Source organism: Macaca nemestrina, chromosome 3, assembly GCF_043159975.1.
Source record: "Macaca nemestrina isolate mMacNem1 chromosome 3, mMacNem.hap1, whole genome shotgun sequence".
Classification (NCBI taxonomy): Eukaryota; Metazoa; Chordata; class Mammalia; order Primates; family Cercopithecidae; genus Macaca; species Macaca nemestrina.
In genome coordinates, this window is record NC_092127.1 from 3,255,153 (window position 1) to 3,269,140 (window position 13,988).

Below are 13,988 nucleotides of genomic sequence, written 5' to 3' on the forward strand. Positions count from 1 at the left end.
TGTGACTTTAGACAAACTATTCTATTCTGCTTCCTTCATTCAGAGGACAATACTAACTGGCCTCATAAGATTTCTGTGAACAAAAACTATTATAAATGATGGTGTAAGTATTTATAAAATAAGATGTGAAGAGGCCTATTTACTATGAAATTTCAATCATGGTCACTATAATGACACATATATTCCTTGGTGTTTATGACCAAATAAATAAATAGACACTAAGAAAAAAAAAAGAACAAGAAAAAAGCGTACAGATTCTACAGTTAGAGAATGAATTTTCCAGAAAAAGCAGTATGTATATACAGACAAATATGTATGTCTATAAATTTATTAACACATTTATACATACATACAAGCTTTATACACCTTAATCAAGTTATTGGACCTTTTTCAGGCTCATTTTTAAAAATGAAGTTTATGAAAATCACTCCATTGTTGTAAGGATTAAATGAAACTGGATTAGAAATTTTATACAATGCATTTGGCTCATGGTAAACACACTGCTTTCCTATCCATAATCAAAATGTAATATTATAAGTTAGTAAAGTTTCAGATCTTATATGAGAGCTTTTTTTCTATGATTACAGTAAGCTTAGCTCTTATAGATATGGTGACATTTGGATACAAATCTTGACTTTAATGTAATTGTATTGCCAGCATGTGTTTTTCCTTAGCACAAACTCATAAAAATGGATTGAATGAAAGTCAAGCACAATGATGTACTTATAGCCAGATCTCCTCCAAGAAGACTGTTTGAAAAAGCTTCAATTTTTAATACATATCTGTAATATCATGAATAAATGAATCCGATGACATGAGGAATCTCCTATGAACCAAAGTTAAAGAGGGAATCACCACAGTTTATGATTTTTAATATTATTATTGTTACTATTGGCTTTTAAAATAGCAAAGTCTTTCACCTAAAAATCTTGAACTCTTTGTGATCAATTCCCTCTCTTATCTCCCCTTTAAGTATGGTCTCTACCGTGAAGCAGTGACTTCTCTCTTTCTTTGCTGGATCTTGCCACTCTCATTTCTGTGTGTTTACATTATTTTGACACCAATAATCTACATTATTAAAGGCCATTAAATCATAACAGAGAACCTTTAGGGCTGTGTAGAATGGATAAATTTAATTGGGAATAATAAAATCATTCATTTGATTTGAACAAATGTTTAAGGTTTAGAATCAATCTGTCATTAAAATCCTATAGGCAGATCACAGTGGAAAATACTAGTTGAAGCAGGGCTGAAGAGCCTGAAGTCTTTTTTGTATGTTCCCAGATCATTCACCTACTTCATGATCAATATCATCCCCACCACCACCAAAGTTACCCCAAAGAGCTTATAGAGCACTGTTCTAAACCATAGAGCACTATAGGAATGTCCTGTCCATAATGTCTCTGGGAAAATAGGACAACTTATCCTTTTGGCAATAAGGAGGATTCTCCATAAAAGATAATTTATTGCTGGACTCACATGAAGTAAGAGAAACCTCCAAGAGCTTCCCAAGCCCCTCAAAGTGAAATGAAAGTGGAGTATTCCATGGTGGGCAAAGGAAAGGGCAGCACTAATCCAAGGGCAGATGCCAATTCCATCTCTGTGGCCAGCAGGCTGAGCCTTGGGCTTGAGGCAAGGTAGGAAAGCTGAGCACAAGACTGGTGCAACTGTGGACTGCAGCAGGGGTCTAGATAATATTTAGCTGAGAAAAAAGACAAGCCATACACATTGTACATTTTGAGAATTTATTTTCTAGAAAAGTCAGAATGTATCAGGTCCACTGAATCTCAGCACAATTCCCTCTTGTATGCACAATTCTCTCTTGCCAAAAGCAATATTAGTATAGGTTTCCAGGTTTCCCTGGATTAAAATCAGTCAACGTTAAGTCTAAAATCAAAGATCAACAGACACACATGGGAAAATAAAACACATTGAAATCAACAGACATGGCAAATTTAGACGCTCAAATTCTTTGGGAATTGAATGATTAGAGACATCATTTTCAAAAACTGTTTTAAATTACAACAATAAGCAAGATCAAAATTACTAGGGATATTGGTAAAATGATCCCAAAAGGAGTTTAGGAATAAGAAACAAGATGAACAAGATGTCAAAAGCTTAATTGATGGATAGAAGAACAGACAGACATAGACATATTAAGATCAGTAGACTGTGGAGTGAAAAAACCTTAGGAGTTAACAAGAATGCAAAAAAGTAGATGTAAAAAGATGTTAAGGTATAGGAATAATAGAATGAGAAAGTCTATACATACCTAATTGAACAAACTGAATCAAGGACTAGAGAGAATGAAAGAGATCAATATGTAAGGTAATTAGCAGAGAAGTCTCTGATTCACAAAGCACAGTGTTTGCCTATCAAAATGAGTAAAAGGGAAACTAACACCTAGAGACTATGGAGCATTAAGAATTAAAAAGATGAACTTAAAAGCAGTAAGAAAGAAAATGCTGATTACTCATGTAGCAATGGCAGTTAGATTTACAACTAACTTCTCATTACGAAAAAGTGAAAGCCAGAAGGCAAAGGCTTAAGATCATCAATATGCAAGGAGAAAAAAAAATTCACTCTAGAATTGTATACCCTAAAAATTTACATTTTAATAAGAAAGTAATTCTTTGTGATTCTATAAGTCTATAATAAAAAACAAACAATCCAATTTAAAATGAGCAAAAATGTGAACAGGCAATTCACTAAAAAGAATATAAAATGATCCTTAAGAATACAAAAAGACAGGTGCAGTGGCTCACGCCTGTAATCCCAACACTTTGGGAGGCCGAGGCAGGTAGATCACTTGAAGTAAGGAGTTCAAGAGCAGCCTGGCCTGGCCAACATGGCAAAACCCCACCTCTGCTAAACATCTCTGCTAAAAATTTTTAAAAATTAAATTAAAAATAAAAAACATTAAAATAAATAATAAAAATATTAAAAATTAGAAAATTACTGGGCATGGAGGTGGGTGCCTGTAATTCCAGCTACTTAGGAGGCTGAGGCAAGAGAACTGCTTGAACCCAGGAGGCAGAGGTTGCAGTGAGCTGAGACTGCACCACTGCACTCCAGCCTGGGAGACAGAGCAAGACTCCATTTCAAAAAAGAAAAAAAAAGATATTCAACAATTCTTAGTTATCAGGGGAATGCAAATTTACAAGGATTCCCCTATGCCCCTATTAGAATGCCCAATCAGAAAAACAGGCAATGACACATATTGGCAAGAATGAGTAGGCAACTTAAACTCTTATTTATTGCTGCTATAAATATAAATTAGTATAACCACTTTGAAGTACTATTTGGCAGTACTAACTACTAAAACTAAACATACATATATATGTGTATATAAAACTAAACATACATATATATAAAACTAAACATACATATATATGTCTATATACACACATACATATATGTGTGTGTGTCTATATACACACATATAGAGAAAGATACACACACACATGTTTTTAAGAAGAACCAGCAATTCCACTCCCAAATGTATACCCAAATGGAATGAGGGCTGATGTCTTCTAAAACAGAAGGCCCCAACCTTTTTGGCATGAGGGACGAGTTTTATGAAAGACAGCTTTTCCACTGACCAGGGTTGGGGGGTGGTATCGGATGATTCAAGCGCATTAAATTTATTGTTCACTTCATTTCTATTATGATTACATTGTAATATATAATGAAATAATCCTACAACTCATCATAATGTAGAATCAGTGGGAGCCTTGAGTTGGTTTCCCTGCAACTAGATGGTCCCATCTGGGGTGATGAGTGACAGCAACAGATCATCAGGCATTAGATTCTCATAAGGAGCATGCAGCCCAGATCCCTCACATGCACAGTTCACAGTAGGGTTCACGCTCCAATGAGAATCTAATGCCACTGCTAATCTGACAGGAGGCGGAGCTCAGGCAGCATGCAACTGATGGGGAGCAGCTGTAAATACAGATGAAGCTTCACTCACTCTCCCGCCACTCACCTCCTGCTGTGCAGCCCAGATCCTAACAGGCCACGGACTGCTTCCAGTCCATGGCCCCGGGGTTGGGGACTCTGCTCTAAAAGATATATCCAGGAAGGTTCTTATCAGCTTCATCATAATAGTCAAAACCCATCACCAATAGAATAAATAAATAAATTATGGAATAATCATATGATGCAATATTGCACAACAATGTAAAAGGATGAACTACTGCTACATGCAACAACAAGAATGAATTGCAAAGAGATAGTGTTGTCTAAAGAGGCTATACAGAAAAGGGTATATGTGTACAATTCCATTCATGTGACGCTGTTAAACTAATATATGGAGATGGAGATCAAAACAATATTTTTGGAGGGTATTATCTGAGAGGCAGCAAAGGAAACCTACTAGGAGGCTGGAAATGCTTTATATATTAATCTGGATGGCGGTTAAATGAGTGTGTGTGTGTGTGTGTGTGTGTGTGTGAAAGTGTGTATATTTCTATATTTTAATATGTAAAATTCACTTAGCTGTATACTTAAGATTTGTACATCTTACCATGTATGAGTTATACATTAAAGGGATTTTTAAGTATAATAGGTGAAATGAAAATATTTCAGGCTTTTTAAGGGGAGAGATTTTTACCACAAACAGATTTATGCTAAAATAAACATGAAAAGTCGTCATTCAAAAAAAGAAAAATGAAACCTAAGCAGACATTTCTCCATAGAAGACATAAAAATGGCCAAACAAGTACACAAAAAGGTACTCAACCTCACTAATCATCAGGGAATACAAATCAAAACCACATTGAGATCTCACCTCACACCCATTAGGATGGCTATTATCAAAAAGATAAGAGATAAGTGTTGCTGAGGGTGTGGAGAAAAGGGAACCCTAGCACAATGTTGGTGAAAAATGGAGATTGGTGCAGCCATTATGGAAAACAGTATGGAGTTTCTAAAGAAATTAAAATAGTACCAGCATATGACCTAGCAACCCCTCTTCTCAATCTATACCCAAAGGAGATGAAATCACCCTGTCAGAAAGATGCCTGCACTCCCATCCATGTTCACTGCAGCATTATTCACAATAGCCCAGATACAGAAATAACCTTAGCACCCCTGAACGAATGAATGGATAAAGGGGGATATATTTACAATGGAATACTATTTAGCCTTAAAAAAGAAGATCCTGCTATTTGCCACACCACGGAGGCACCTGAAGGACACTACACCATGTGACATAAGTCAGGCACAGAAATATAAACTGCGTGATGTCACTTATATGTGGAACCTAAAAACAAAAGGAAAAGGTCAAATATATAGAGATAGAGAACGATACCACGATACCACGGTTACCAGGAGTGAAGGATACAGGAGGAAATGAAAAGACATAGATCAAAGGATACAAAGTAGCAGATATATATGATAAACGAATCTAGAGAGCTAATGTACAACATGAGGACTAGTTAATAGAATTGTATGCTATTAGGGATTTTTGTTAAATAAGTAGACTTTAGCTACTCTTGTAAACCAGGAATAGTAACTATGTAAGATAATAGATATGGTCATTTGCTTCACTATGGTAATCGTTTTACTGTCTACATATATACCATTTTAAAAGATTTAAAATTTTAAAATATAATGTTGTAAACCTCAGATATACACAATAAACTTTATTTTTAACAAGAAAAAGAAAAATGACACCAAAAGGATGATCCGAGATTTTTTTTTATTTTTTTTGAAATGGAGTCTCGTTCTGTCACCCAGGCTGGAGTGCAGTGGCGCAATCTCTGCTCACTGCAAACTCCACTTCCTGGGTTCAGGCACTTCTCCTGCCTCTGCCTCCCGAGTAGCTGGGATTACAGGTGCCCGCCAACACATCTGGCTAATTTTTGTGTTTTTAGTAGTGACGGGGTTTCATCACGTTGGCCAGGTTGGTCTTGAACTCCTGACTTCAGGTGATTCGCCCCCCACCTTAGCCTTCCAAACTGCTGGGATTACAGGCGTGAGCCACCACGCCCAGCTGATCTGAGATTTTTAAAAAGTACTTGGAAGCAAAAAATTGGCATATGAATAAATATAAATAAATATTGTCTCTATAAAATAATGTTACAAGTTTATGGGCTTTGAAAAAAAGACAAACTTAAAATTTTGATAAAATGGCACTAAGTTGTAATGGGATAATATGAGTTAAATGTTTCTAAGATTCTAGTACTGTCTTTAAAAAGGATTAATTTATTAAGCGTGATAATATTTTGGAGGTAATTACTAAAATAATGAATGAAGTGCTTAATTTTCAAACAAAACTCAGTTGATGATGATTTAACAATCAAGAAATAATTTAAAAGCAGGAAATTTTTAAAACTTAAAGAAAATTAGCATGTCAAAATATGTCCTTAACAATAATGAATATAAATAAATTTAACATAAATAAATTTAACATGGCAGTTAAAAGTCAGAGATTGCTTGGTTGCATGGAAAAAAATACCGAAAACTTAATGACCTGAAAAATTTGTAAATATGAGAAGAAAATGATATATCATTTAAATTCTAAACTAACACACGCTTAAGTAATTATTAGGAAAAACAGACATTACGATAAAAAGCATTATTAGGGATAGAGAATGTCACTATATGATTACATATAATCATAAAATGTTTTAATTCACTTAGGATCATAATTATAAATCTGTATGCATCTAATAATGTAGTCGCAAAAGACATAAAGTAAAATTTAATAGAATTACAGAATGAAATCGACAATACTATCAAGAGGGAAATTTCAGCTCACTTATTTCAATTATTAATGGGTAAAGCAAACAAAAATTAAGATATAAAAGACTGTATAACACAATTAACTAACCCTGCATGCCAAAGTTAGAAAATAAGTGTTCTTCTCAAATACACATGAACACATATAAAAAATAATTGTATAGCACTGATTTGAGTAATAATAAAACTCTGGTCTCTCACTTGAAAAAAAAAATTAACTGTATAACTGACTATAATGTCTCAAAATTTTCAAAGAATTGGCTTATATTATGAGCTTATTCTCTTACGTCACTGCAAATTGATTACATGTAATGAACAAAATGCAAAGAAACGTAGCCTATATTGGCAAATGTAAAACACACTACTAAATAACTAAGATATCAAAGATAAAATCAGAATAGAGATTTAAAAATACTTGGAATTGAAAAATAATGAAAAAATACATGTTAAACCTTGTGGAACATGGTAGAAATGGTGTGTTGAAAAATAATTATAGCTTCAAATTACATTAGAAAAGTGTAACAGCTAAAGATTAATGAGTTACATGCCCAAATTTTAAAATTAAGGGAAAAAAGATAAGAAACCCAAAGAAAATATAAGGAAGAGGTCAGAATTAGAAAAGAATGACTCAATAAAAGTATTTTAGAAAGAAACAGAATGTATCAACAAAGCCTAAAGTTGGTCTTTACAAAAACTAACAAAGAACGTTCCAACACAAGTATAAAGAAAAAATGAAAAAGCACAAAAATAATTAAGAATGAAAATGGGGACATAATAAAAGTTCCAAGAGAATAAAGAAATATTTGTACCAATAAATTGGATAACTTTGATGAAAATGAATAAATTTCTAGAGAATATTTTTTAACAAAATGTATTCAAGGAAATGTACAATGCCCCCAAACTTCTCTAACAATTAAAGAAATTGAATCAGTTGTTCTAAAAAGTCTCCCAACAAAGAAAACATTGAGCCCAAATACTTTTGCAACTAAAGTCTACCAAATTTTCAAGATCTTTCCACTTTCATATAGTATCTTTCAACTATAGAGAAGCTACTAACCACCTTATTTTATGAAGCCAATGTAGCATTGCTACCAAAATCACACAAGAACAGTAAGAAAAAGAGAAAGAAAACTACAAGCCATTTCTTTCATGAATATAAATGCAATTATCCTATACAAAATAACAGCAAATTACCCCCAGTGATTATATAAATACAATAATATACCATGACCAGGCTGGATTAATTCCAGAAAAACAGGAACCATTTAAATTAACAAAATGTATAAATATTATTAGCACATTAAACAAATTAAGATCATATTAATAGAAATAGAAAAAGTATTAGATATAAATTAATATTAAATCATAGTTTAAAAAAATTTCAAGATGCAAAAAGAAGTGAACGTATACACTCTAAAATAGAATACCTGTCAAAGTCTTAAAGAAAACATTCTTTAATATCTAAAGTGCTAGGAGCCTTCAAGAATCAAGAATAAGATATGGATGTCAGTTTTTACCACTCCTAGTCAATATTGTAGCCAAATAAATAAGACAAAGAGTTAAAAGATATAATGATTATAAAGGCTAAAGAAAAATATTATTTACAGAAAATGTGGTTGTTTAGATTAAATTCCCAAGAAGATCTACAGATAAATTTAATTAGAAATGAGAGAGTTTCTCTGGGTGCTGTGACTCATGCTTGTAATCCCAGCACTTAGGGAGGCCAAGGCAGGCAAGATACTTGAGCCCAGGAGTTTGAAACTAGCCTGGGAAACATAGTAAAACCTTGTCTCTACAAAAAATACAAAATTACTGTCTTAGTAAAACCCTGTCTCTACAAAAACTACAAAAATTAACCAGACGTGGTGGCATGCACCTGTAGTCTCAGCTCTTCAGGCGACTGAGGCAGGAAGATCACTTGAGCCCAGGAGATTGAAGCTACAGTGACCCAAGATCACACCACTGCACTTTAGCCTGGGTGACACAGCAAGGAACTATCTCAAAAAAAAAAAAAAAAAATTAAAGAAATGACAAGAGTTTAGCCAAGAGGCTAGCTATAAGATCAGGATGTGTAATTACACCAGCAAGTAATGGAAAACATTTTGAAAAAATAACTACATGAAATAGCAATAAAAATTGAGTCTGACAGAAGATATATCTCAGTGATATATACAGAAAATTATTTCTCTATATTTAAAGCCAATAAAGAAAACATAATTAAAAGAGATCTGACTTAGCCTGGGTCTCTCCATCTCCCAAAGGTAAAATCTGAGAAAAGCCCTTTTGTAAAGGTCATTTATTGGGAGTCTGATCTTATGGGAAGGAATGAGGGCTGAAAGAAGTTAAACAGGGAAGAAGAGAGAGCCAATGCAAGGGCACATTACTGAGCTGGTCATTGCTGCAGGCAACCGATGCTTGTTACCATGGATTCATCTGAGAAACTTTATGAAGAGTGTCTCAGACCGCTCCCTTCACTGTGAATAAAGGCAGTTGCATTTATCTATTAATTCCCATTCTCTAATGATCAAGGGTTGCTAAGCAGGGTATTGATTATCCTATCCTCCAGGATGTGCCCTTGTATGCTCTGAGTGGTTTTCCACAGACATCTTAAATAGAGAAGATCCAGTCAAAGAAGCAAAAGATATAACATGATTTTGAGATAAGGCAGGCAGGCAGTCTGCACATGTGTGAAGCTGGTTGAAGTCTGCCTGGGATTGGTCACTACAACTATGGCTAGCATGAGAGACATATACGGAGACATATTCATGAACAGGAAGCCTCAATATTGTAAATACATTAATTATTTTCAAACTCAATCCTAATGAAATCTGAAACAAATTTTTCTATGAATTTTACAAGCTCATTCTAATATTATATGGAAGACCAAAGGGCCAACAATAGATTAGACATTTCCAGGCCAGGCATGATGGCTCATGCCTGAAATCTCAGCACTTTGGGAGGCCGAGGCAGGTGGATCACTTGAGGTCAGGAGTTTGAGACCAGCCTGGCCAACATGTTGAAACCCCATCTCTACCAAAAATACAAAAATTAGCCAGGCCTGGTGGTGCACACCTGTAATCCCAGCTACTCAGCAGGCTGAGGCACAAGAATCACTTGAACTCAGGAGGCAGAGGTTGCAGTGAATCTAGATCATGCCACTGCACTCCAGACTGGGTGACAGGGTGAGACTCCATCTCAAAAAAAAAAAAAAAAAAAAATTAGATTAGACATTTCTAAAGAAGAATAACATAAGGGGTACTTGCCTTAACAGGTATCCAGATGTATAAAGCTATAAAATAAAGGCAGTGTGACACTAGCACACAGATAGACAAACTGACCATTGAAAGGAAAAACAGGTCCCAGAAGCATATCACATGTGTGGAAACTTCATATTTGACAGAGATGATACTGTAAACAACTGGGGGGAAAAAAAGTGTGCTTGAATAATTGGTTATCTCTATAAGAAAAAAATGAAATTTGGATTTTTTACTCAGACCATTCACAAAAATCAATTCTCATTGTATTTAAGACTTAAATTCAAAAGGCTAATTTCTAAACCTTTTAGCAGAACGTAGAAGGGAATATTGCTACATTATGATAGAAACTTTCTTACATGAAACTGTTGAGAAAAAGTAATTGACAAAGTCAACTAAATTAATGTTAAGAATGTCTGTTAATCAAAATATACCATAAATAGAATGGTAAAACAAGACACAAATTTTGAAGAGAATATTTGCAACTCACAAAACACATACCAGTGTTTTACAACTTTGCATGGAATTAGAGCTAGCTATTAATCCAAAGGCAGTAGATGAAGAATCAGCTCACCTAAAAGCAGAACCAGCTGCGTCTCCACTGTTTTTCAACAAGGGCCCCATTGGTACTTTGGGCTGGACCCTTCCTTGGTGTAAGATAATGCCCTGCACCATGGGAGTTTTATCATCCTGGTGTCCACTTCCTAAATGCTAAAGGCAACCATTAGTTCCTGGACAACTAAAACACCTCAACAGTCCTACAGTATTCTAAGGAATTAGGCAGTAGCTCCCTTGGTTGAAAAACAATTTGAATCTACCCGGAAAATACATTTTCTTAAAAATTAAATAAAAGAGAGAACTGAACCATATTTGAGGGCTAAACTTCCAAGTCATGAAGTGAAAGAGATTTTTTTATATATATAAAGGTGAAGGAGGTATTTTTCACAGCCTGTCTTGGGAAGATATATGGGGGAAAGCTCAATGAGATAATTTACTTTTATTTCTGAAACCTCAGTGGGCAACCTGGAGAGCCCTATCCAAAAGGAAGGCTAAAAAACAGATTTAAGGGCACCAAATTTCTTGTCAGATGATTTCCCAGACCAAAAAAAAAAAAAAAAAAAAAAAAAACAAGAAAACTTAGAAAACCATTTAAGAAAGACTGTAGTTTTAAAAGAGCAAGATTTCTCTACTTATTTATTGGGCTATCAAGGAAGGAGTCTATTGAGGAAAAAAATGTTCAATCTCCTGCCCAACAGGACAAAAAAAACTCAGGAGGTAAGAAATAAAGTGTCAACTTCCAAAGATGAAATCAAGCTGTATCCCTGGAGCTTGAGAAAAATGAAAAGGGTATATAAAATTACGGAGCAGCCAAATGTCCCAAGCAATGGATACAAAAACTTTCCTTAATGTGTCCAGACTACATCCTACTAATCTGAGATTTTTAGATTAACTTATGTAATTAGTACTGGTTGCACAATACTTTATTTATGTAAAGTCAGTTTTCTTAGTTGGTAATTCATGCAGGATGATTATATATTCACTTAATAATAGCAGAGGAAACAGCTAATTACTAGAAAGTATTTATCTATGAAGATTAAATTTACTGGAACATTGGAGAGGGTTTCTGCTTCTGCTTATTTAGAGAAAGGTTTATATAATAAACATAACATCACTAAAGATAAAAAAAAAGGTTTACCTAAGCCAGCAGCATTGGCATTCAGCTATACTGCTATCTAAGCTACTGCTAATCACCCATCATGAAGTGTGAAGGCTCATCAGTCTTCTAGGTCATATAACTGGATTTTTCAAAGACTCATTCATCTGCATTGAGCCATGTTCATTCCTATTCATTCTTCATTCATTCAATAAATGCTAGCTCTCTACCAGTTGCCAGGCACTGAAGAAATAGATCGGAATCTCTGCCCTCAAGGAGATTACAGTTCATCTTGGAGAACACTGGAGAGCCAACTAATGGAGGTATTTGGGGGAGGGGCAGGTGTTGACCCAAGGGCGGTTCAAAAGATCTTCCTACAGAGATACTGATCTGAATTTTGAAAGATATATGGGGGTTAGCTAGGGGAAAGCATTCTAAGAACATGGGTGAATGTGTGCACAGAGCCAGACATGTAAAATAGCATACATCTGAGTAGGAGGTTAGCACTGAGGCACAAGACTGGTGTAGCAATGGGCAAGAGTCACAGGCGAAGCACTGGCCCCAGCAAGAGCTTTTTCTATAAACTCAGACCTCCGATTAGAACCCATGGCTGGAGGGCATAAGGAACCATTAAAACAATTTAAATGAGAAGCTGAGAAGTTCTGATTTACATTTTGTTTTGTTTTCTTTAAGATCTCTTTGATGGGGGAATGGAGGTTGGCCCAACTCAGGACATCTATGACAGAGGGTTTTGCAGTGATCCAGGCAAGAATCAATGAGTGCTTAAAAGCAGTCAGAGGCAGAGGATTTGCAGAGAAGGGTGCTGATAGGAAAGGTATTGAAGAGGCAGGGTCCAGAACTTGGTGGCTGACGGGGTAGCTGGTGGTGGAGGAGAGGTGGGTGTTCTGGATCGTTCTTTGGGTTTGATTTGGGTGTCATTTGCCACACAACTGAGGCACTTTGGAAATGGGAGTAGAGGATGAAGAAGGTGAGTTCAGCTGGGGATATGTTGACTCTGAGGAACGCATGGGAAGCCGAAGAAGAAGATACATTTCATAAACAAATATATGGTATTTACACTCCAAAACAATGTCTGGACTTAAGATTCAGATATGTTTACCTTCACAGATAGCAGCTGATATCATGAGTTGGGGTAGAAGGAAAATATAGAGAACTAAGAACCAAGAACTGTGAAGACAACAACATTTCAAGGACCTAGAAGGAAGAGAAGGGCTGCAAGAGACTAAAAGGAGCACCCAGGACAGAAGAGCAGAAACAGAGCCACGTCACAGAGCCCAAGGAGAAAAGAAGAGTGGCCACAACAGGAAGACAGAAAAGACTAGAAAATTGATGAGGAGGACAGTGGCAGAGCCCGGGAGCGCAGGTTAGGTGTGTAACAAGGCAGATAGCAGGTGCAGTGTAGGGAAGTGGGGGAGCCAGGGAGGAGGAGAGGAAATGGAGATTTTGACTGAGCATGACTCTAAAAGCTTGACTAGGGAGTCAAGAAGAGACAGTGGCTAGAGGGGCTCAAGGGATGTAGGGAGGGTGGGCAAGGGATGTAGGGAGGGTGGGCAAGGGATGTAGGGAGGGTCCCTGGCCCTGTTTCTGTGCAGAAGTCACACCATCACAAGCACTGCACTCAGGTGAATAAAGAAAATGTGATCACTTTATTTTCCTATAACTAATCTAATCTTCCACTGAGCAGGGTGAAATCAACTTCATTGTGACAGATGTTATCACTCTTTTAGCTTTAGCAGTCTCTTTTGGTGAGTCAGTCTCTTTCAAGTCAATGCCCCCAGTGACAAACAACATTAATGAGAGAATTAGGGGGTTAATGTGTGTGAGGCATCTTTTAAGCATTTTATAAAAATTATCTTAAACTGTCATGACAACCCTATATTGACTTGAGAAATGAGGAAAATGAGTAACTTGACCAAGGTGAGGCAGCTGAAGCATGTTGAAACCGGCTTTCAAACATGGGCAGTCTGACTTCTGAGCCTGTGCTCTGAGCTGCAGCACTTGGCTAACACCAAGAGGTGGTCTGGGTATGCAGAGGACTGAGCGCAGCAAGTCTCTGGGATCCTCCCAGTCCTCTGTCCATCTGATGGTTTGATCAGCTCTCTGGACTGATGAACACAGAGGGGCAATGAGTGCCATCTGATCATCTGGCATCAAGCTGACATGCAAGACTGAGTTTCGTGGTCCTAACCATGGCCTTTGGACACTAAAGTCCCCATTTGTCTTCTGCTTAGGCTGTCTTTGTCTCTCTCCAAAGCATCAAAGAACAGCGGGAAGCCCTTCATGCCCCTGCAGGCCTGGGAGCAAGGAGCTCG

General features: G+C 36.2%; 1 long non-coding RNA gene across 1 annotated transcript in view; it reads right to left on the reverse strand.

Annotated features, from left to right (window-relative positions):
- The window catches only part of LOC105466546 (uncharacterized), a 123,503-nt gene that overhangs the window by 57,018 nt on the left and 52,497 nt on the right, over nt 1–13,988 (reverse strand). The gene's annotated exons all lie outside the window — the stretch shown is intronic.